Here is a 22,917-nt window from a genome sequence, read left to right on the forward strand (position 1 = left end):
GCAGCCACATCTGCCGTCCCCCACCACCTCACCTCCCTGGGGCTGGCGTGCTCCTGACAAAGGCAGGCTCCATCTCTTTCACTCACAGCTGAAGGATGCCTTGCCTGGTCCTGTCTTGCAGGTTGGAGGGAAATCGTTTTAATTTGTGTGGCACATTCCTTTGGGCGGGAGGTGGGGGGAGAAAAGAAACAACAAAAAAAAATCCAACAGAAACTCTGGCTGTTCTGAGTATTTTTAGCTGTTTGTAAAGGACCATTAATATCTCTCTCTCTTTTTTTTTTTTTTTTTTTTTTTTTTTTTTTTTTTTAAAAAATTATTTTTTTTTTTTTTTTTTTTTTTTTTTTTTTTTTTTTTTTTTTTTTTGTTTTTAACTCCCTGCAGACCGTTCTCTCTCGGGGGCTGCCTATGGTGCTGCATTAACAGCACATCTCCGTGGTGAAGGTAAGCAGGTTCTCAGTTTTCTGAGAGACTCCCAGGGAGCTTCATCTCTCCTCTTCCTGTGTGCCCACTGTGTGCACAGCCCTCTGAGAAGGGACTCCCTGGCTGGGAGGGTGAAGGCTCAGAGATATTCACGCCTTCTGGGATGGGTTTTATCAGGAATGGGATTTAAGCTTCCTGAGAGGGAGGCGGCACAGCCTGGCAGCCAGGGAATTGGGTTGGAACGCCAAATCAGATGTGGCTTCTGGTTTTGGAGCATTCTCACATTAAGGTACTTCTCATATCACCCTTCTCCGTTTCAGAACTGAGTGCAGCCAAAATGAGAGGAAAACCTGGCTCCTGAGCACTTTTTCCCCCACAATGCCTTCACCTGGCTTGTATTCCCTTTTCTCCTACAATCTCAGCTGGCTGAGTTTCAGTGCCAGCCTATTGAAAGGAAAGGCACGTGCTGGCTTATGGAGGGAGAGAGACCTGAGACAGGATAAATCTGGAGGCAATGAGATTGGGGGGAGGCAAGTCAGCTGCTCTGACACTTTTATTATGGAGCCAGGCTGCTTGGGAATGAATCTTTCTTGAAATGTGTTGCTGGATGACATTTCTGCCAGGTCTCGGCTGTAACCTTCTCCAAGCCTTGCTGCCCAGCCCTGTGCTTGCCTTTTCTTGGGACAGAGAGAAGGAATATCATCTAGAAATGCCACAGGCTCCATACACCTCCAGTCAGTTTGAAGACACATGGACTTTGGCACCAGAAGCTCCTCAAGCTTTGGTGACTTACAGCTGCATGTGTTGTTTTGCAAAGGAGGTGTCTGCCCTTATGTTTCTCATTTCAGAAACAATGAGGATATAACGGAGACCCAAATGAAATCCTCCCTGGAGTTGCCAAGAATGATGGATAACTGCAAGAAAATATTATTCTATGGCTCTGGAAAAGGAAGATCTACTTTCTTAGTAACCTGGTAATGAGGTAGTGGCTCTGCTCTGTGCAGAGGCTGGAAGCCAGGGGAGATTTGGGGTTACAGAGAGGGCTGGACAGAGTTTGCTGCCCTCTCAGCTCCTTTCCTGTATCACTGTCAACTTAGATTTCACATCAAGAGGGTGATGTTATGCCTGGCAGTGACAACAGCAGAATGTCACTGGCAGAGGTGAAATCTTTCCCTCCGTGAGGGTAATTCTTCCTTTCCCTTCCCCTTGGCTTATGTCAAGGACCTCTGGCTCCCTGTGCCGAGTGGGCCATGCACACATGCTGCTCAGGGGACAACACATTCTGTGCTGAGCTTCGCTTTTCCTGCTGTCTTGGTAAGCAGCTCTGTGTCACTGATGCCTCTTGGCTGCGTGGTGACCCAGGACAAAGGGAAACCCCTTGTCACTGTCTGAGAGAAATTGGGGCCATTGGAAGCTGCCATGTTTGCCATCATGGCAGCACTGCTCAGAGTGCTCCTCTGCCATGCTGGCACACTTATATCATCGTCAGCTTTGCCAGGGATGTCCCTTCAGAGACCATTTGTGCTCTTCAGGGGCCAGGTCTGAGCTAGGTCAGAGTCTGAGGGGCAGACTTACACATGTTAAAGGGTAATGTTCCCCACAGGCTGTCTCTCACCTCCTCTGAACAGCAGCTGATCTTGCAGGAGTGTGCCTGTGCCCACCCTCTCCGGCAACCCCTCTGCCAGCTTCTGTCCCCAAGGGCCGGTTCAGCAAAGCTTAGTGTTGTTCTGGGTCCGGCTTCCATTTTCTAGCTAGTTATGGAGGAGAGGATGAAGGTTGTTGCTGCTGCTGCCAGGCCACACTAGAAAACAGGCAGGGGACCAGCCTCTTAGTGCCCTTAAAGATCCAAGAGTTTAATCTGACCCTGGTTCTCTCTTAGCCCTGAACCTGTTGTGTCTTTTCCAGCTGGTGCCCGAGCCTTTCTTTGTTATTTTTACTTTTTTTTCCCTTTTCTCCTCACCTTATGAAAAATGGCTTTCCCATCTGCATCTGTCAGGAGTGTGCCGAGCCGGGGGTATGGCTCAGTGAATATACAAATGCGCGGTTGGACCGTGGCCCCCCTGACAGGCTGGAGATGAATTCCAAACGTGCAGGGAGAAGAGCTCCTGCTGCCTCTGATGGTTGTTTTTCTTATCCCGAGGAGGTGTGAGAATCGCCTTTGGGAGCAGTGCTTCCTTCTGCTCCTGTTCTGCCTTTACCAAGGATCAGTTCTCTGCCATCCATCATCAGACGAGCCCTCTCCTCGCTCCCACGTCTCAGCTGCTGATGGCAGTGCTGGAGAAGGGGGAAACTGTTTTATCCTGCTTTTTACTACCATCCTTTTTCCTCTCCCTTTTGCATTCCACCTCCTAGGCCTCTATTACAAGGCAGCTGGCAGGCTGGGGCTGGAGGGCACTTGCCTTTTCTTGCTGATCCAGGTAGAGGGGAGGGGATGGTTTCATATAATCATTGGATATCCTGAGTTGGAAGGGACTCACGAGGATCATTAAGTCCAACTCTTAGACCTGCACAGGACACCTCAGCAATTCCACCGTGTCCCTGAGAGTGTTGTCCAAACACTTTTTGAACTCTGTTGGGCTTGGAGCTGTGACCTCTACTCTGGGGGGCCTGTTCAGTGCACGACCACCCTCTGAGTGAAGAACCTTTTCCTAATATCCAACCTAAACCTGCCCTGACAGAGCTTCATGCTGTTCCCTTGAGTCCTGTCACTGGTCACTGCTTTGACCTTACCCAGGGGGCTTAAAATGTCATTTTGATTGGAGTTTTTCAGAGGTGTTGAGCGTGACTCCATGTAAGATGCACTGAAAGCACCCAAGTGCTCCTGCATGTCTCAGCCTTCCCCTGCTGCAGGTGACCAGAGCTCTGGGGCTCTGCAAGGAGGAATTCACCATCTCTGAGTTGTGGAACTCTGCAGGGTCGCTCAGGTACCCAAAGAGAGATGACAGCCTGCCCTGACAGCCATGAATTTGCTGAGCTCTTTTCCTGCCTCTTGGCTTTCTGCAGTGAGGTACATGAGCTGCTTCCCTGGCCTTGATGTGCAGAGAAGCTTTCAGCCAGGTGGGCTCAGAGGAGCAGGCAGGCAGAAAATGAAATGAGTGTCTCCATGCTCTTGCCACAGCTATCTGGTCAAGGAGGGGAACTTTCTGGGTGGGCAGATCCCCTCTTTGGCAGGAAGAGAGAGCAGGCAGCTTGAGCTGAGCTGGTTTTTTTGACAAGCAGATGGATGTTCAGTGGGGACCCAAGAAAACCCTCTCGCTCCAGGCTATCCGTGAGCCCTCCATACCAGAGAGTTGTGCTGACACAAAAGCATCGCTCTGTTGATGCTCAGCTTGAATTGCCTCTTCCAGGTGCCTGATTCGGGACACAGCGACCGTCCCCTCCTGCCACCAGCTCCCGGGAGGAGCCAGCTGCCTGCCTGCAACCGGGCGAGGATGGAGCCAGAGCCGTGGAGCAGCGAGGAGGGAGGGAGGAGAGCGACGGCAGATTCCTCCGGCATCTCCACACCGCGGGGCTCTTGGCGAGCGAGTGCTCGTCTGCTTTGAAAGCTCTTAGTGCTCCTGCAGGTGGGAGCCAATTTGTCTGCTTTCCTGCCCAGGTGCCATCTGTTTGTAGCATTGCCTGTGCGGTGGATGAGCACGACGGGGATGGCGAAGGGAAAGGGCTGCTGGGCTGGGAAAGATGAGCCTAAAACTTTCCTTGAGTATCTTCAGCGCTTCTGGCTGCCGTTGTTCTCTCTCCCCTGCATCGCAGCGGGGAAATCGGAGCCTGTCATTTGCTGTTCCCGGAGCGTAGAGGGGAGCTGAGGCACTGCTAATAGCGAACTATCATTCTAATGCTAATTTCCTACCATTAGCTCAGGCTGGGGGAGGCTCAGCCTGGGTGGAGGGAAGCCATTAGCAGATGGAGAAGGGGAGATGTGTGCGGATTTGTTCTGCACCCCCAGAAGGGATTTTCAGAGGGCAGATGATTAACCACCACTGGGCAAATTGGTAACACGAGCTGGGTTCAGTCTCTGGTGGACGTGGGAGGAAGGGAGAGGATGCTTTGTTCCAAGTTGTCCTTCCTCTAGGGATTTCCTGAGTGCTTCAGGCTTTGGCTTGAGTTTGGTCTTAGCTGCTTGTTGCCAGGCCTCGTGTGTTGTGACCCAAGGGATGCTCAGAGCGCTGGCAGGGCTGCAGCTGGTGGCACCAATGTCCTTTCAACAAAGGAGCCAAGCAGGGTTGGGTTTAGCTGCTGTCTTTTTGGGAGGAGCTTCCCAGTTCAGGAGCCTGGACATCCGTGTTTGGTGGCAGGCTTCAAAGCAGGGAAATTTTGAATCCACCCTTGAGATACCCAAGAGCTAAAAAAGAAACCTGTCCTTTTGCCATGGAAGCAAACCCAGCTGCCCCAAGCTGGAGACCTGTCAGGAGAAACCAGGGGCTGAGTTTGGAGTTGTGAAGGAAAATGAACTATTTCCCTGCCCTTTCCAGAGGTGAGCGTTCCTACATCCAGCCTCTTCATCAGTCTCCTCTAGACAAGTGGAAGAGCCTGTGCTGCTCCCTGGATTGGTGAGGTGCCTGGGAGCTTCTGGGGTGTGTGTAGAAGGTGATTGGCTACAGTAGGACTGTAGGGCCTGTTTGGAATTCTTTGGGCAACAGTCAGAGAGGTTTCTCTACCATTCCTAGACCAGCTTGGAAACCTTGGGACTAAAGGGGTGCAAGCTGTGCCTGGCTGGGAAGAAACTGGTTGCCTGCTACTGAGGACAGCGATGTTTGAAGGCAAGGGCCCAGTAGTGTCCTGATCTTGGTGTGACACACCTCCTGAAGACCCAGCAGCCTGTCTGTGGTGATCTAGACCACTGGCTTCATCATTTCATAGGGAAGCATACAAGGATTTTTTTTTTAAACCACTTAAAGACCATTTTAAAACTCTTCTGTCATCTAGCAGAGATGCAGTGGAGGGACAAAAGCAGCCACAATAAACCAGGAACTGGTTAAATGGCAAAGGGGGGAGTAAGGCAAGAAGGGACTATCCTGCCAGGAGGACAATAGCACAAGGCTCCATTAGCAGAACAGCACTGCTCACTGTGGTTACCAGCTATCAGATCCATCCCGGTGTGGAGCATGACTCACTGTTGTTTAAGAAGCTATTTCCATCTGAAAAAAACCAGCTCCTACCTTTTCTAGAGACTCTTCCCTGCCTTGTTCGAAGAGAGAAACAAAAAAGTGAAGGGCTACTTTTTCCTAGTCAAGGAGGCTCAAACAAACTTTCCCTCAAGTAGCTGAGCAAGGGAATCAGCACGTTATGTGTTCTCGAGAATAATACAATCAAAGTAGTTGTGGGGGGAAAAAAGTAAGAATAAAATAGCATTGCTTTTCCCAGTTCAGCACTTTGAATAATGAGCTTACAAGCCAGAGGCAGAGCTCCCAGGAGAGGAGCTGTGTTCAGGAGATGGACACAAGTGTTTCGGATGGGCCTGGATCTGAAGCCATCTCTCTCTAATTTTCTACATCAGTGAGAACACAGCACAGCATCATCGATCATAGTCAACCTCTCTTCAAAAGCCACCTCCTGCCTCTCTGTATGGCAGGTCCCCCTTTGCTCCTGTCTCCGCTGGGGACCGCAGGTGTCCTGGACAGCAGCGCTGCCGGCACATTTCCCTCACAGGAGGGTTCTTCCTGTTTGAGCCTGCTTGTGTTTCTGCCTTTCTCCTTCCTCCACCCCTAGCACCTGTTCCTCGCCGGTGCTTCATTTCCAGATGTGTCTCCCCCTCCTGGAGTCAGGAAAGGCCAAATACTCCTTTAATCCCCGATGAGGAGAAGGTGTGGAGCTGCCTGTCCCAGTAAACCTGCTGTGTGCTGCGAGGGGGAGGGGTGAGTGTGGTTTTAGTGCCTGTACTGCTCATCCGGGGTCGAAGAGGTTGGACTTCGCAGCTTCCCTGAGGCCATCAGGGCATGTTCTGGGGATTGCTGGTGCTGGGACTGGCTTCTTCTCCCCAGCTCTGGGCGTGGAGCACCTAAAGGGATCATCATTCATGCTGGGCTGGTGGTGCGATGCAGCAGCTTCTGGTCCCTTGTTTCTCCTTCTGTGAAGTCCTCTCTGCTCCTTCCTGGCCTGGCCAGGTGTTTCTGCCAGACCCAGGGGCACCAGTTTGGCAGGAGCACTGGTGATGGGGCTCCTCCTGGTCAGGCCAAGGCCAGGCACTTCTAGGCTGGCCAGAGGGATGTGGGTTTGTGCTTGTGGCTGTTCCTTCTGCTGGAGCGTGGACACAGCTGGTGGGTTCGGTGCCTCTTGCTACTTCATCTGTCTCATGTGCTCTTGCTCAGCTGTGGTGGCTCTCAGACCTACCAAAACCTGGCTGAATGTCATGACACAAAAGTGGTTTTCCAGCCCTGTTTCTGGCTTCATGGGCTCAAGCACTAGCTAGAAAACCAAGGACTGAGCTTCTTTCTTGAGCACAGCCCTAGAGAGGAGCATCTTCTGAAGAAACTCTTGCAATTGCCACCTCCCTCTCAGCCTTTTCACTGGCTTCTGAGAGCTGCAGAGCATCCTTGACCTCTGTCTCAGGCATGGTTTCCTGCATGTATCAGCCCTGCTCCAGTGTTGTGGAGCTATTGCTGGCATCTGTAATAGCTGTGTTGTTTACTTCCCAAGTGCCTGCCCTTTCCCTAATGAGCTGTAATTCATCCTGGTTTATACAGGGCTCGGAGATACCTGGAGCGAGGAAGGTGTGCCATTAAACCACCTTCTAGGCTGCTCTCTGGACCTGGGATTGCTGATCTCCTGGAGATGTAAAACAAGGAGGACAAGGGGGACCAGATGGAAATGGGGAATAATTACCTTGCAGGGTTTTTGCCCAGGGCTGGTTGGGTTGGGAACTGCTGTGAGCTGACACACAGGTGCAGATGGATGGTTACGGCACACAGGGCAGAGGGATGAAAGATGTCTTTTTAAAGCATCTGCCTTTCTCTCTTCCTCTGCTTTATAACCTGTTTTTATAGAGACTGCACAAGGAACACATTTTTTTTATTAGCAGCTTGGGAGTGGAGAGTAATAAAGATTAATTTTTTTAAATAATTCCTTGCATTATCTTTTAATTTCCTGTGGCAGGGTTTGACTTTTAAATCTGCAAATGGTCTTTACTGCTAATGTGCTCATCAGTTCAGAAGCAGCAGCCAAAGGAGCTGTGGGACTTGGTGAAGGGGGGAAAGGCCCCAAGGTTGAGCCTGGAGTCCCAGAAGAGGCTGTTCCATGGGCTATTCCCTGGCCAGAAGGACCCTTTCAGGTCCACAGCTGTATCTCCATCCCAGGAAGACTTGGAGAGGTCTAATCTGTACTGCAGCTCACGGTGTCCATTTTGCTTCCTTCCACTGATGGTAATGGTGAAGCTCCCATGAGGAGAAGGAGAGAAGCCTGGTGGCCATGCTGTGCTGCTGTGGGTGATAGATCCTTGCTGGCCTCCACCCAGGATGGTGTGCCCTGCTGGAACCTGTGCTGAGCGGTGTGGGAGGGTGGGCACAGGGGTTGTCCAGACCAGTGGCCTTGCTGGCATTAAGGGAAGGTGGGTACAGGACTGGGGAGGGGGGAGATGTCAGGAAGGGGGTGAAGTGTGGGAGGGAAGTGACCACACTTGGGATCTGATAGAAAAGACTCTCTCTGTCCCCTGCATCCACACTGCCCTTCCCAGCCTCCACGAGCACAGAAGACCTGATGCTCTGCTGGGCTTTAACCTGCTTGGGAGACTGGTTTACACTGGAGCTGGACAGAAGTGATGCCCAGCATGCAGAGAGCCCAGCCCCAGCTTACTTTGACCACTGACCTTCTTCTCATAGCTTGTTCTTCATCACATGGCCACTCTGGTGGCTCAGAGTTGCTCTGAACTTCTGATCTCCCTGAGGAAAATGTGAAGGAGGCAGAGAGCAGCCGTATGGAGAACCAGCCACTGTGGACAGGAGTGTTTTGGCTCACACAGGTATGAAAGCAGCTGTAGCTCAAGTGCCTGGTGTGGGCTTTGGGAAGGCAGAGGGGAAGCTGAGGGAGGGGGGGAGCACAGCTGGAGCATTGACTGAGTCCTGGAAAGGCATTTAATGGGATTACATCACTGCAGTGTTGGAACCAGGATTGGGATGAGAGTTTATGGAGGTGCCTGGGAGCACTGTGACCCAGACTGCTCCTGGCTCCCTCTGCCAGATGCCATCTGGAGCAGGCTCTGTGCACGCCTGGGTGTCTGTGTGCCTTGGCAGCCCTGATGGCCAGCTCTGCTGACCCAGCGTGGGAGGGCTGTGCTCTCCCTCCTCCTAGTGCTCAGAAGATTGTGCAGGGGATCTCCAGGCTTGATCCAACCTGATCCAGCCTCACTGCTGCTCCCACACCTCCCCTTGCTCCTGGGAAGAGAAGAAGCCCACCTCAGCCCATCCCCAGGTCAGTTGGCCCGTGCCAGGCCACCTGTGTTTGTTGGCATTTCTCTGGGCAAAGCTGTCCCCGATGAGGTCTGGGTTTGTGGGCACAGTGCAGGGGATGTGGAAGGGCTGCCTTTGGATCTGTGTGACTGCCTGGCACCAGGAATCCTGCCTGCAGCAGTAAATGTGGTTTGGGTTCTGGTTTTGTACTTTGGCAGCAGGCTGAGCTCTCATCCTGCTGGCCAGGCTTCATCAGACTGGAACCTCTGGTGTCCAAGGGAATGCCAAAAAGCTTTGGTGCCTGTGGCTTGCGCATGTTTTGGGTGGGAAAGCATTCCCCAGCCCTTTCTTTGGATTCCCCATTTACTGAAGGCTTGGACCAAGAAAAAGGACCCTGCCCTCTGCCAGTAAAAGATGACAGAAGCACGATGTGGGTGCTCCTGATCTCAGGGAGGAAACCGAGGCACAAAGAGGTACTCGATGCCTGTACAGCTGCCAACCCCCATGTCCCAACGTGCTACAAATAACTACAGCTCTGAGTTGTTGTTTTTCAGCCAAAAGAAGCATCATTTTTTAAAGTTCCCAGGCGTCAGGAAAACAGGGGGGAGGGGGGTGCAGTTCCTGATTGTCAATATCTGTCCAAATGCAGAAGCCTCTGCTGTTGTGGTGGGTTCTTTTTTTACCTTCTGAAGTTAGAGAGAGAAAAATGGAAATAAAAAGCAACAGGGAGAGAGCTGTTAAAAAGCTTAAAGCTGTCACAAGGCATTGGTTAGTTTATGTGCAGCGAAGTATACAAACAAGTTTTCAGCTTGTTGGTTGCAGCCAAGGAGCAGGCTTTCTTTTTTGTGTGATAAATATGTTTTATGGGTCTTTTATGGGATTTTTTTAAAATGCCTGTCCCAATAAATTATTTACCAGGGTAATAAAAGATCAAGGAAATTGTTTCAACCCTATCACTGAGCATCTAAATCCCAAACTTTTACTGGGGTGGAAGGACCCTCTGAATTCCTCTGTCCTTATGAAAGATGGTCCAGGTGTGCTACAGTGTTCTTCTGGAGGCCAGGTCCCCGGCCACACTGGCACTCCATGTATATCCAGGAGGTCCCAGAGGCTTGACATTGGTTTTCCATCCCCTCAGCATCTATTCCTGGAGATGAATAGTGTTTCCCTCTGCCGCTGCAAATCTCTTGATAGTGTCTGACTCTTTATTTAGGCTTCCAAAAGGCCTCAGAAGTTTAATGGTCCTTTCTGGGGTGAAATGGGAGGTAGGAATTGCTTAGAGATCAGGGAGGAGTTTGAAGAACGTCCTCAGCTCCTGCAGCACGGGCTGGAAAGACAGTCATGTCTTCTTACAGGCAGCAGGGACCTCCTCCCACCCCAGGTGGCTGGATGGGTTTGTTCCTCCTTGCTTGGTATCCACCTCTGCACAGGGGAAGGGACAGGTTCCGCTGGCTTGGTCTCCATGGCAGACAAACCCAGAATAGCCTTTGCAGAGGTGAAATAAAAATTGATGCCGTTTTTCAGCCACAAAGTCTATAAATACATGTTTTTTGGGCATTGGAGTAGGCTTTGAGGTGTTGTCAGTCCCTCTCTCTGCTCCTCCCAAGAGGAAGGAAAGGGCTGGGGATCCTATTAAAGGTTCCCCCCTCAGGACAGGGTAAATCATTTGGCTCCAGCCCAGACTTTCTATAGTAAGTGGGATTAAGTGTTACCTCTGGTAGGGTTTAAAAGACATCCAGTTGTTAATGTGCTGGCTTTTGTGAGGACTCTGGTTGGGAGAGATGTATCCCTGTGTGGTAAGCTGGTCATAAATAAATTTAGATGGGGTTTTAGAAGCAATTTCTGAGGCTTGAAAGAGATCCTTCCGGAGTGGCCCTCAAAAGGGCTGGTGGGTGGGAAGGGACAGCCACTGTTTCAAGATAGCTCTCAATATTCATGGGAAGGATTATTCACTCAGAGGCTTTCCAGAGGGGAGAGTCCTTGTGTATCTGATGTGTTGAAGCGAGACTGGATTGATCTTTGTTTGTGCTGTCTTTGGTTTATGTTAATCCCTCGCTTCAGGGTGTCTGCTCTCCTCTGCAGGGTCCAGGGAGGAATCCTCTTCTCCCTTGGTGCCTAATTTGGCTCCTGTGTTTGGTGGCGGCCCTGTCTCTCTGAGGTAGTGGGGAGTGGCCACATCTGGGGACAGGGAGCAATTTCCTTAGTCAGCCAACAGGGAGCACAGAGCTTTATTTGGCTTCCTTCTGGTGCCTGGAGGCTTCCTCAGATCTTACAGTTTTGTGAAATAATTCCTCTGCAGTCACGAGGCTGTAGGAAATTCACGGAGCTGCTAATCTTCCTTGTTTGCTTCCTATGCTATGTTACAGTGGTGGCTTTTGGACTTCCCTTGGGCTGGCCCTGCAGCCTGAGGCATGGCTGTGTCTCCAGGTCTATCAGAAGCACTGGGATGGAGACTCTGGGCAGCTCCTGGATGTCCTGTTCTGCCCTTGTGCCCCTCTCATCTGAGAGCTGGGCCAGCAGGAACAGCCCTGTGGCATACATTCCCTGGTGGCTGCCAAAGTTCTGGGGTCTGTTGGCTGCACCCCAGAGGGTGTCAGTGCTGGTGCCCACTTTTGTGAGTGGGCTAAGTCAGGCTGAGGGCTCCAAGCCCATGAATCATTAAGGCTTTAGCCTGGGAAAAGCGTAAATTAGTGCTGTGTCTTGTAGTGGGGGATGTTTGCTGGGGTCAAGGCCCTGTGGTTTGGCTGTAGGCTGGCAGCTGGGGACCAGGTTTTGGAGCAGGCTTTGCATCACAGGGAGCAGAGGCTGGAACAGTGTCTGATGTTCAGCTTTAAAGAAGAAAAAAGGACTCATCTCCCCACATCCCTCTTATTAATTATAAACACATCCCGCTAGTTTGGGAATGGATGCCATAAATTTAAATGAGGGTTGAGCCGGCACAGGGCAGGTGCAAGAGGCCCGGATGGTGTGTGTAGGCCAGGCTTAGAAGCTCCTCCTGCTCGCTCCAGACTGTGCAGCACGACTCCGCTGACTTCGGTGGCATTTCCTCCTGGCTCTCCTCCTCGTGATGGGAATTGGACTGCACGTAATTGAAAAGGATGGAGCGTCTGCCAGCAGACTGTGAGCCACATTCCCCTTGGCAGCTTGAGCTCGCTGGTCGAGGACGGGGGAGACAGGCTAGGGCAGACACCTGTGTTGGGGGGAGATGAGTCTCAGCATCGCGGGGATCCCAAATCCATCTCCATCTCAAGCTCCCTGGCCGTGGTTTCCCCGCTGTGCAGGGGTTGCCCGTGCCCGGAGGGGGACTGATGTCTCACGCTGCTGGTGCATGAGCAGTAATTTGCTCTTACTCGTGATCTCCCCCACACTGGCACCAGGACAGACATGTGAACAGCTGCTCCTCCAGCAGCTTTCTGAACCGAGGACTTGAACTTGAAAAGCATCCTGTGATCCGTCCGGCTGCTGCTGACCCTGGGCTTTGCACCCCTGCCCGGGCATCAGTCAAGAGCAACTGAAGGAGGTAAAAGGCTCCTGGGGTTTGTGTGGTCCTGAACACTAACAAGAGCTCATCACACACGAACGGTGCAGGGGGCCTTGGTGTAAGGCCAGTGATCAAGATGCGAGGGCGTTGTAAATCCGGCACCTACAAAGACGCGGGAACAAAGCCGGGCAGGATCTGCATTTCAAAGAGGGTTGTTTCTGCAGCGCTGGAGCTGCCGTGCTCCTGCTGCCAAGGCAGAGACCAAGCTGTTTGAACTGCGGTCTCTGGGAGCCTGTAAACCACCAGCTCCACGCTCAGGGCACGGTTAAAGGAAAGCTGTGTGACCCCGCACTAATTGCACGGTGAGCTGAGGCCTGTTGGGCACAGCTCTGCCTTACACGGGCTGCGGCAGATGAAGATGTCTTGGAGCTGGGCTTTGCTTTCAAGTGTTCATGGTCCCTCACTCGGCTGCTAATGACAGAAGCATCCCTGCCACCGACTCATAGAATCAGAGAATATCCTGAGTTGGAAAGGAGCCACAAGGATCATTGAGTCCAACTCCTGGCCCTGCACAGGACAACCCGAGTCAAGGCTGGCCGTGCCAGCGCTGGGAGATTCTCTTAGGGAGAGCCAGTTCCTGCCTCAAAAGCTTGTGGTCCAGGCAGGAAGGGCAGTCATGGAAGTAGGAAATGAAATAAGATCCAGTGGTGATGAAATGATTTGGTTTTGTCTTCCAGTTATGACAGGGATTGAGTCAGGAATGACTGGACACAGCCAGAGCTTGGCCATGGTCTCTGGACACAGTGGCCTCCTTCATTACAAATGGCTTTTTTTTTTTTTTAATGGGGTTATTTTTGGCTGTGAATTGGTTTTTTCTGTTGGTATTTTATGGAAGGGGAAATTCTAGAGTGTGGGTGGTTTTGAGCAGTATAGCACCATTTGAATTTCTCTTTGCTGGCCAACTTGGTGGGAGACGGAACATCTTCTTCCCAGCATTGCTGGCTGACATCACACTCCCGGGGCAGCTGCTTCCCTGGGGGAAGAGGGAGCACCAGCAAATCCCAATTTCTGAGTGATTCCAACCTGCCCTGCCTCGCATGGAGCCACGACAGTCCCAAGGTGATGGGTGAGCAGAGCTCTGGGTTCCTTGGTGGCCTTGCTGCCATCAAGACCCTCCCAGACGAAACCAGGAGAAGATTTTGATGTCTGGCTTTTGTTGGAACCTTGTGTGCCTCAGAGGGACTGGAAGGAAGGACAATTACAGGGAGAGATGCTTCCTCTAGGAAGCAAAATTAAATAGAGCAAGGAGGTGGCTGGACATAGGAAGTGAGGCAGTTCAGTGTGTCCACCCATCACCAAATTGAGTGGGAAGCAAGGATGGTTTTGTGAATAAAACTCTGTGTGTCCTGATCAGGCACCTGTCCAGGTCACTGCTGTGCAGTTATTTACATCTCAGAGGGCACCACCAGGGAAACTAAAAAACAAACAAAAAAAGGAAAGAAAGAAAATGCCATCTGTGTCGCTAAACCCCCTCAGTTCACTTGGGCTGTGGTCCAGAAAAGCACTTAAGCGTGTGTGAACGCCTCCCTGGGCAGCAGCGTGTGGCATCCCTGCCCAGGGCAGGTCAGAGGGGGCTTGGCTGTTGATTTTGGGAACCAGGCATCACAGAGAGGAGCCCCTGCCTCTCAGCACCCTCATGAGATGCTCTGCAAGGTAACCCCCCTTGGCCATTCCTGATCCGATTGCAGCTTGGCTGCAAAGTTTCTGCATTTTTACTTTTGTTCCTCAGTTAAGTGGCCCTGCCTGTGAGAAGTTGAAACCTTCCTGGAAATGAGGACTCCTTCCTACTGGGATGGCTGGAGACCTGCAGGATGTCACCCTCAGGCAGGGCGTCTTTCCTTGGAAAAACAGGTACTTTGGGGCCTCTGGGATGTTCCTCTCCAGAAACACCCAAGCCAGGTGGGGTGGGCTTCTCCTCTGGCTCATTGAGCTAATCTAGAGAGCAGAAGGATGACGAGCAGCCCCACAGCTGAGACTCAGAATGGCACCACCGTGGTAACAAGGGGCAGGACAAGAACAGACATCCTCAAGTTGCACCAGGGGAGATTTAGATTGAATATTGGGGAAAATTTGTTCACTGAAAGAGTGGTTAAGCACTGGAACGGGGATATGGTGAATCCCCATTCTTGGAAGTGTTCGAGAAACGCGTAGGTGTGACACTTGGGGACATGGTTTAGTGGTGGGCTTGGCAGTGTTGGGTTAATGGTTGGATTCGATGATCTTACAGCTCTTTTCCAACCTTAATGATTCCATGATTCCACAATTGCCAGGCTGCCCTGGTCTGCTGTGACAGGGCACGTGGCTGAGTACCACTCTGGTGGTCGCTGCCACCACCGTGGAGACATCACAGAACCCACCCTGTGCTGGCTGTCACCGTGCAGGGCATCACACCACCAGTACCACTTGTGCATTTGCTGTTTTACAAACCTTGGCCGGGTCGTTAGCGGAGGAAGGAAATAAAAAAGCAAGGGCTCCAAATGGGTCCCAGAGGGAATCCCTGTAGCAATTAGCTTTATACTTGAAAACATATTTCCAGTCTTTACTGCCTGCTCTCTGTATTTGAAATAATTTTCTACCCAATAAACTTTAGTAGCCCCCAAACATAATTTCAGCGGTGCATTAATTAACAACAAGGTGACCCAGTGGTTCACAGCTGAGCAAAACCTGATGCATCTCAAGGCAGCCAGGCAGTATTTCCTTGGGGCTCACCAGGGCAGCACGTGGAGTTAGGAGCTTTATATAGGACATTACCTAAGGCCTGGCTGGCCCCAGGGCAGTCTGGGCTCTGAGGTGCTGACAGGCACCTTCTGCACTGGATGATCACACTGGAATTCGAGACTTGCAAAGCTCTGGTCTGTTTTTTGGTCCTTCGTAAAGAATAATTTTGGGTATCTATTAGGCTTGAAAAGGTCTCTAAACCTAAAAAAAACCCCACTTAACATTCCTGGTGCCTTGTGGCAGGGAGTTTCAGGGGCTGGACATGTGCACTGTATCCCTTGAGCTGTGGTGCAATTGCTCACCTTCCTTGTGATTTCCGTCCCTGTGGGTGCATTAACCAGCAGGACCAGCTGAAAATCCCTGGTGGCTCCTTGCCTGCTGCTCCCTTGGCTTAATTCACCCTGGAGGGAAGCACAAGCCTGGAGGTTCCTGGTTGCTTCTGGAGATCCAAGCCATTGGATCAAAGCCGGTGAAGGCTCCTGGGCTGGGGAAAGCATCAGGTGGAGAAGGAATATGGACTTGCTGTGCCATGTAGTGCTGGTGCAGCTGGAGCTGGGCTCCCCTGAGCTCAGTTAACCCAGTCCTAAATTGCCTCTGGGACTTGTTCCCACACAGAGAGTGAGTGAGGATGTGGGAGCATCTCCAAGGAGATTGGATCTGCAGGTCTGGAGCTCACTGTGGGCTGGTGGAGAAGGATGCACTGGTGTGATGCCTTCAGCGGGACTCAGCTGTCCATCTGGGAAATGATGAGCCATGACCATCAGGGTGGGGACCCTGCTGGTTGCCACTATTGTGGAGGTAACCAGGGCATGGATCCAGTGCTTCTCAGTCTCTGAGCACGAGGTGAGCGTGTAATCTCCTGCTTAACAGAGAGGGGAGGTGGCATTACAGGCTGCTGCTGCTATCTGGCTTTTCAGCTATCATGGGCTCATCCTGCTTTATCTGTTGCATGTGAAATATCCCATGTAAAGCTACGCAAAGCTGCAAAGCTACCGTAATCCTTCCTAAAGCCACCCTGCCCTTCCCTGCAAATATTACATTAGATATGCTTATTAAACTCACTCAGCTGAAGTTTTTACTTCCAGCCGGTGGTGATAGTCTTGAAATGCCATTAAGGTGATAATTATATCACGTCGTCCTTCATCCAGATTTTGGGTGGCAATTGTTCACACCTGCTGCCAGCTATTTAAAAATGGTGGTAGGTGCAAGGGAAGGTTGTGGCATAGTGGGTGGTGAGATTCCAGCTGGATAATGTGGTGGTGCCAGGCTGGTCAAGGACTCCCTCTGGCTACATGTGAATCAGCACCCCACGCAGGGTGAGATGATGGGTGGGAAGTTCCCTGTCCTGCCCTTGCCCATCAGGGTTGTCCCCATGCCTTGGACATTGAGATGGTGCCATTTAATACCTTCTTAAAATGCCTTAAGTTCTGCTGGCAGAGTGATGATCTTCATGCTCAGAGGAGGAGAAAAGGAAGGGAAGTCTCTGACATGAGGCTGTTGTGGCTCATTCTTACTATCCAAAGTGTTGTGGGATCCAGGTCCCTCTGGTTTGCCTGGTTTATGAGAAGCAGCTGGTTGGCCAAACCCCTGGGTTGGAGGTAAGACACAGAGCCACGAATATCACTTTGCTCCTGGCTCCTCCACTCAGATGGAAGGCTGGATTGACTTCAGTTATTTCTATGAATCTTACGTGGGACTAATTCCCACCAGTTCCACTTGAATCTCTGTGGGGTAAGAAGTTGCAGTTTAAAGTTTAGCAAAATTGCAGTAGGTGGTTATTTTCTGAGTTAAGTGAACTCTGTTTATCCTGCAGTCAGCTGTAATCCCACTGCCTATCACCCATCCCACCCCGCTCTGCCACAGCCCTACTGAAATGATCTGGTTCTGGGTAATCCCTGTGAACCTCCTGGGTTAAAATTGGATTTAGCAGAGATGAAAGCTTCCCCTCACTTTGCTGGTATCGAGTAAGAGCAGAGCACAACCTGACACCCCGGTCCAGTGGGATTTGTAAGGCTCAAGACTCCCAAGATTTGTTGAGGTGTCTCCTTGGGCTGCAGTGACCCTTTACTTCTAGCAAAGAAATTGGTTCAGATTTTGCATGAAATGGGATTGCTCTCAGTGACTTTGCCAGATCCTCCTCCTCCCTTGGCCTCAGTGAGATACCAGGGAGCCTGTTAGGCTGCTGGGTGGCTTGGAGAGGGATCCAGAAGGGAAAACAAGCCAGGAAGGCTTATGGCTGTGGGCTGAGGTAGCACTTCGTTCCTGTACCTCAAATCCTGTGTTCAGTTTTGGGCCTCTGACTACAGGAAAGACACTGAGGTGCTGGAGTGTGTCCAGAGAATGGCAGTGGAGCTGGGGAATGGTCTGGAGCACCAGTCTTGTGGCTGAGGGATCTGGGAGTGTTTATCCTGGAGAAAAGGAGGCTCACCTTGGGGGGAACCTTGTTGCTGTCTACAACTACCTGAAAGGAATCATAGAGGTAAAGAGATGGACACGCCCTGACCCTGGGCTCTGGTGTTGGGCATCCCATCCTCTGCCTTCACCTTCCCACCTCTCTGAACCTCTGGAACAGAAGTTGCTGGCTTGCTACCACCAGCCATGGGCGGGGAGTGATCAACTGGGTTAGCATGACACTGATGTAAATTTAAAGCCTTCTTTTACTCTCACTGCTGGCAGCCCTGTATTTTTGGGAAGAAAGAGAATGGGAAACAACTTTTTTAATGAAGTAGAGCATTTAAATTCTCTTTATATTTAGTCCTATCTGGAGCTCTTTACCCAAATGAAGCAGAAAGCATTTACAGCTGTATTTTCCATTACACCAACCAAGGAATATATTCATTTGCACCAACATGGCACTCAATGAAGCGGAAAATAAGCTCCCAAAATTGCTCTCTCTCTATGAAACTGTCTCAATGAGTAGGAAAAGCCTGCTTGGATTCCACTGACCAGTCACTTTGGTTACGATAAAAATTAATTTGATTGAACACCTGAGCCGTGGCAGAGCAGAGGCTTGGCCCTGGGATCACTCTGTGGTCCAGGTTCAGGGCTGGCTCCTCCACTGCCACTGTGGCTCCCACTGCTCCTGATGGTGGCTTTGCTTGTCCAGGAGACTTAGTGGAGACCCTGGTGGCTCCAAGGGCTGGTCACTGGTGGCATGTGGAAGCACAGCAGCCCATGTCCCACGTGTCCTGCTCCACACGGCCGCAGGAGGGGACAACGCCAGCGCCGTGGCAGGGCTGGCCCGTGGTGGGTGACATCGCTGCCCCTGCCCACCGTGCACAGACAGGCTCCGAGCAGAGGGGATGGGAATGGTTCCCCCTTCCCTGCACCGCAGCCCAGGGAGGACGTGAGCGGAGCGTTAAGCAGGTACTGACCGAACGCCAGTGGAGGGTTCTGCTAATTGCTTGTGATGTCTCGTCCAACTCCATCGGCACGAGCAACAATTGCTACTGGAAACGTGATTAATAATTAAGCACTCGGCGCTGGCAGGTGTCAGCAGGAATCTGCAGGGCCTGGCACCCCCGCCTGGGCGCCTCCCCCTGCCCGCGCCGGAGCCGAGCCGGCAGTGCCGGGCGGGAAGCAGCCCCTCGCTGCCTGGATCGATACTGGGCAGATTCCACACCTTGAAGAAATAACTCGCTGTAGGTGTTTCCTCAGCACGGGTGAGGCTGCTGGCTGTCGGGCAGCGGGATGGGGGCCCAAGGCTGCCTGCCCAGCTGGTGAGAACTGTATGTAGTCCACACTGAGCATTTCAGGGATGCTTCCCAGGTCAATCCATCTCCACCGAGGATGTTCTGTGGGCATTTTCCGTTTTTGCTGTACAGACAGAGCGACTTTGGGTGGAGACAGCTCTGCAGCACTTCTCCACAGTGGTGGAGGCTGAGAGCATCCCCTGCAGCTGGCACAGGGTGGCTGGGCTGCAGTGGCTGAACGATGATGCCCTGTCCCAGCAGTGGAGGCAGCTGGGGGTGATAGGACACCCACGGAGATATCCTAGGCCTAGCTGGCAGAAAGCAGCACCTTGATGGATTGGATGTCCTGCTGAGATGCTGTCCTGGCTCACTGCAGACTCAGGACCCCCTGTGTCCCCACTTGCAGGCTCTGCCAGCATCGCTTTCTCTCGCAGCGTTGGCTGCTGCTTGTGATGACTTACAGCCTTCTTCAAGCTGGCTTTTATTTTTAATTACATTTTGCCTCTGAAGATGGGCTGCTTTGCTGGTTCATTATTTTCCCCTGCTTTTTTTTTTTTTCTTTTCCTTTTTTATTTTTTTTCCCTTCTTTTTCCTTTTAAAGTACAGCAGAGTTTAGGCTCCCTGAGAAATAGCTTCACCCTTTAGAAAAGTGCAGAGCCTTTTCCCTGAGTAGCAAAATGTTGATTTGCTACCACAGGGTTGAGTGATGGTGATTCCCTTATTAAACTGCACTTAGAGGCAGCGACTGTCAGGCAGGGATGGAGAGCTTCTCCGATAAGTTGGAGCTATTCATTATTAAATTATCTTCATTCACTTGAACATCTCATTTTCATTGAACTAGATGAAAAGTGCTCAAAGGCAGCTGCTGCAGCGGCTTGGAGGCTGCCAGGAGCAGCATGCAAATGTCACTGCTGGCCTTTCTGGCTGCATCTGACCCTTTCCATTGGATGGATGGACCTCGTGGCTGGTGTTAAATCTCCTGGAGTTGCACCTGCTGATGGCCTGACCTTGCAGATCTGATTCACCAGCTCTGAGACCTGGAGTTTGAGGAGATTGAGCCCACCAGGGAATAAGGTAGTGTAGCCCCTGGGTTGATGTCTGGAGTTGGAAAAGATGATCAAGGTGGGTGTCACCAATAACTGGGGGCTGGTGTGACCTCTCAGGAGAGCCTGCCCCAGTATTTTGAAGGCTGTGTGTCCTTCTGGGGGGCTGCAGCTGAATGTGGCTGAGTTCCTCCTTAAGCTTGGCTTCAAGGACCTTGTAGGGACCTTGTGGGAGCTCACCCAGGGGCTGCCTCTTGGTGGTGGGTTGTGCGGTTGTCCCGCCAACAGTGACCTTTGTTGGTCACCCAAGTAAGAGCTTCCCCCTCCTGCCACCACCTCTTCCCCACCTTCCCCCCTTTTGTTGCTCCCTTTCTCAACAGCACATGCTGGGCAATCACAAGCCAGGCATAAAGGCATGGCTCACACTTAAACGTGAAGCCAGGCAGACTCCAGGTGCTCCTGGGAAGCACCAGCGATGGCACTGGCTCCCTGCCTGCCTATCCCTGCACTTGGCTTGACCTTGCTCCTGCTGCCCCCTCCCCACCTGGGACATTCCCCCTCAGGGCAGCCACTGGCCACATCGGGCCCAGCTTTAGCCCCCAGTTGCAGATGAGCTGTGTTGTGTCCCGGTGGTTATTTCTGTGGGAAGATGCCATCTGGCTGCCTGATCTCTGCTTTCACCTTGGCATGAGTACCTGGCACCCAGCCCCGTCGCTCGGCACCGAACCAGGGGGCTGCTGTCTGGGCCTGCCAGCCCAACACTCTTCACTGGGCTTTGTGGAGTCTGAGCTGCTTTAAAGCTGCCCCCTAGGAATGGGAGGCTTTTGTTACCAGGCAAAAGACTTTGGACACAGCCACGCTGTGCCCAGGCATCATTGATCTCTGTCCCAGTCGTATGTAAAGTTGCATCTTTCCCTAGGAGAGCCCAGAAGTAGGACGTCTGGCTGCTGCTCAATCCCGAATCTCACAGCATTCCTCTCTCCTGTGACAGCCTACAACCCCACTGGTCACTGAAAATCTCTTTGCTTCGCTGCCCTGGGCTCTGTGAAGTCCTTCTCACTTCCTACCCACCACTACCGTCTTCTTCCTGGCAAGGAACCGTGGGCCCCTTGGACCAGCTCCCCAACAACTGTTGCTTTTCCTTGCCAGTGAATCTCGCCCGAAGAAGCCGCTTTGATCAATGTACTTGGATTTCAGCCCTCAGCCTTGATCAAGGCAGGGGGAGGGACGAGAGAGCGAGTACTAGAAGGCTCTTTGGGGACGGTCTGGAAAACGAAGCTCATTCTCCGAGAGAAACCTGCTTCAAAGTAAGAGGCGTTGCTGTCAGAATAAGAGTGAATCAGGCAGGCAGAGGAGGAGGAGGAGGAAGGCTGCTGGGTGCCCAGAGCCCCAGCTGGGATAGGGCTGGTGTGAATCCAGCACGTGGCATTGCTGTGGGGGCCGGAGCTGCTGATGGCAGAGGGCAGAAACCCATAGTTTGGGAGGTGGGGAGGGGGAATCTACGTCTGCCCCTGCGCTTAATTCTGTGGCAAACCGGGCTTTCTGTACTCATTAGCTTTTTTGGCTCTCCCAGCTTCCCTGGGGGACCTTGGGAGTGAGAAAGTTTTCAGAGCTGAGAACGGACTGTGTTTGCTTCCTTGGGTCAGTGGTTTCCTCTGTCTTTAACTGGTGGGGATGGTGCTGCAGGTCAGGTGTTGCAGACCTGAAGACAGCTCTGGAACAGGGGCAGGGTGGACAGAGCACCCCTTTTTTGCCAGCAGGGTCTGACCATTTCAGCCATAAGGTCTTTGTGTGGGATGAAGGGTTGCATAAGGCACTGCTCAAGGTTGGAGCAGATCAGAGCTTCTGGTTAATGGAAATTAATGGCCAGGAGGAGACTTCCAGAGACTTGCTGACTTTGTTTCCCCTACCAATGCCTGCAGGAATACTGTGTCAGCAGCTGTGGCAGGAATGGGCCCTTCCTTTGAGGGCTGCATTACCTGGAGAGAAGCACAGGACCGAGCAGAGATACAGAACCTGGAGTTCCCCATGAGCAGGGAAAAGCCCTGGCCAGAAACCACCCTCCAGCAACAACCTTCCTTGCTCCAGCAATCCTCCTCCTCCTCCGTTCCTGCTCCCACTCCCTCTCCCACCTTGCTCAGGTGCACACACACACACCTCTCGCATTTCCTTTTGGCTACAGATGGCAGGCAGGAAAACCAGCCAGCCAGATGTGTTTTTCATAGCTCCCAAGCCAGGCATAACTAAACATTTACATTTATTACCAATTAGAGGGGAAACAGACTGTAGTTTTATGTACTGGATGTGTCTGGATGTATTTCGGTGTGTGACCTTACTAAAACCCCCCCTCTCCTCCAGCAACTAAATCTCTCTTGGTTTGGAGCAAACCCCTGGGAAGCACCTGTAGCAATGGACCCCATCCCAGCATTCCATCACCCTGTGACTGGATGACGTGGGTGCTGTAGCAGCCCCTGACACTCGGCCACTGTGCAAGAAAGCCTGTGCAGGGGTTTGATCCTAAGTGATGTTGTGTATCCCCAGGGCCTAGAGTGCCATGGTGGAGGTGATATCCATTAACTCCATGTATGGATGTGACCACAGTGCAGTGGTCAATGGAGGGCTCATGAGTGCCCGGGGCCCACAGCTCCCGAGCCAACATCACAGCAGCTCTTTAACAATGTGTGAGCCAACAGCAAAATGCAAATAAATCCATAACCAGACTCTGAGCCTTGCTGAGAGCAGGAAGAGAGGGGGGGATAAATGTGTGTGGTGCTAGTGATGTCCCAGCCTTTACCAGCAGGGTCACTATGGGATTGATGTCCTAACAAAGACTGGATCCTGGCTGGCAGTGGTCCAGCCCTGAGGTGGTCACGGTGCCACTGCCATGGGCTCACCTCTGCCTGACCAACACCTGAGCCAGGGCTGTTCGAGGCACAGGGGTTCAGGACAGAGTTTGCATGTGCCCACCAAGCCTTGGACGGGCCAACAGACTCACAGTCAGGTGGAGATGAGGACTCATTGTTTCTAGGGGCATACTGGGTTTGCTGTACTGGGTCAATCACTCCTGCCTCTGGGCAAAGAAAAGCATCTCAGTCTCCTTCTTCAGGTCACCTTGGCAAGAGAGG

The 22,917-nt window shown here is 52.0% G+C and overlaps 1 long non-coding RNA gene across 1 annotated transcript; it reads left to right on the top strand.

Annotated features, from left to right (window-relative positions):
- Positions 1 to 387: 387 nt before the first annotated feature.
- LOC108497734 lies at positions 388 to 7,444 on the top strand. The gene is made up of 3 exons (XR_001874950.1): positions 388 to 441; positions 1,269 to 1,394; positions 3,768 to 7,444. It is a non-coding gene; the product is annotated as an uncharacterized LOC108497734 (long non-coding RNA).
- Positions 7,445 to 22,917: the final 15,473 nt, after the last annotated feature.

This window comes from Lepidothrix coronata, unplaced genomic scaffold (genome assembly GCF_001604755.1).
Source record: "Lepidothrix coronata isolate B3197 unplaced genomic scaffold, Lepidothrix_coronata-1.0 Scaffold52, whole genome shotgun sequence".
NCBI classification, from domain to species: Eukaryota; Metazoa; Chordata; class Aves; order Passeriformes; family Pipridae; genus Lepidothrix; species Lepidothrix coronata.